The sequence below is a fragment of the Triticum dicoccoides genome, chromosome 2B (assembly GCF_002162155.2).
Source record: "Triticum dicoccoides isolate Atlit2015 ecotype Zavitan chromosome 2B, WEW_v2.0, whole genome shotgun sequence".
NCBI classification, from domain to species: domain Eukaryota; kingdom Viridiplantae; phylum Streptophyta; class Magnoliopsida; order Poales; family Poaceae; genus Triticum; species Triticum dicoccoides.
In genome coordinates, this window is record NC_041383.1 from 451558164 (window position 1) to 451560072 (window position 1909).

A 1909-nucleotide genomic window follows, 5' to 3' on the forward strand; every position below is an offset into this window, starting at 1 on the left:
GGAGGGAAGAGGGGGCGGCCGGAGGAGGAGAGCAGAGGGGGCGGACGGTGGAGGGAGGAGGGGGCAGCCAGAGGAGGAGGAAGGAGGGGAGGAGGGAGGAAGGACTACCTCAGTGGAGGAGGAACGGTGGCGGCGGGCGACGACGGTCGTCGAGGAACGGTGGCGGCGGCGGACGACGGGGCCGGGGCGCGGGGGAGAGAGTGACTGAGAGGAAGAGTGAGGGGGGTCAACGGTCGCGCGGGGACGATGAGGTAGGGTTAGTAGCAGCGCGGGTTGAAGAAAAATGCTACTACTACGGGGAGTAGCAGTAGCGCTGGATAGGGATACGCACTACTGCTAAGTGGGGCTAGCCATGTGCGCCAGTTCAAACTTAGCAGCAACGCGTTTCGCTAAAACTCGTTGCTGCTAAATGGATAGCAGTAGCGCGTCTTACTGACACGCGCTACTACTAAATAGCAACAACGCATCATTTTACCCAACGCTACTGCTAAGATTCTATGTATAAGGTTTTTCCTAGTAGTGGTTGTGTCCCACTGGGCAGTTTTACCCCTAGTTTCCAAAAGCCCTCGGTTCTGTCCAGGCACTACGCTCCACTTATGTTTTTGCCCTTTGACCGTCACTTTGAAACTTCATTAAAAAATCATACTAACTCAAAAATGCAAATAAGATATCAAAATGTTCAGAAAAACATCACCTATATGTGCATGTCATTTGCATTCATGACAAAAGTGTTGGAAAGTCCTCATCTCAGTTTAAGCTCATATGATCTCAACATGAAAAAATAAATTTTGAAAATTTGAAAAAAAATCAGAAAATTATACATTTTTTGTGGCAAACAATGAAAAATGTTTTGAGTGTTGGGGAACGTAGTAATTTCAAAAAAAATCCAACGCACACGCAAAATCATGGTGATGCATAGCAACGAGAGGGGAGAGTGTTGTCCACGTACCCTCGTAGACCGAAAGCGAAAGCGTTAGAACAACGCGGTTGATGTAGTCGTACGTCTTCACGGCCCGACCAATCAAGCACCGAAACTATGACACCTCCGAGTTCTAGCACACGTTCAGCTCGATGACATTCTTCGGACTCCGATCCAGCAGAATGTCGGGGAAGAGTTCCGTCAGCATGATGACATGGTGACGATCTTGATGTTCTACCATTGCAGGGCTTCGCCTAAGCACCGCTACAATATTATCGAGGACTATGGTGGAGGGGGGCACCGCACACGGCTAAGAGATCAAGAGATCAATTGTTGTGTCTATGGGGTGCCCCCTGCCCCCGTATATAAAGGAGCAAGGGAGGAGGAGGCCGGCCCTAGGAGGGGCGCGCCAAGGGAGTAGGATTCCTACTCCTAGTAGGAGTAGGTTTTCTTCTTTCCTAGTCCAACTAGGAGAAAGAGGGGAAGGAGGGGAGTGGAGAAGGAAGGGAGAGGGGGCCGCGCCCCAAACCCCTTGTCCAATTCGGACTGGGCTTGGGAGGGGCGCGCGCCACCTCTTGGCTCCTTCCCACTAAAGCCCATTAAGGCCCAATACTCTTCCCGTATTCCCGTAACCCCCCGGTACTCCAAAAAATACCCGAATCACTCGGAACATTTCCGATGTCCGAATATAGTCGTCCAATATATCGATCTTTACGTCTCGACCATTTTGAGACTCCTCGTCATGTCCCCGATCTCATCCGGGATTCCGAACTCCTTCGGTACATCAAAACTCATAAACTCATAATAAAACGGTCATCGAAACCTTAAGTGTGCGGACCCTACGGGTTCGAGAACTATGTAGACATGACCAAAACACGTTTCCGGTCAATAACCAATAGCGGAACCTGGATGCTCATATTGGCTCCTACATATTCTACGAAGATCTTTATCGGTCAAACCACATAATAACAAACGTTGTTCCCTTTGTCA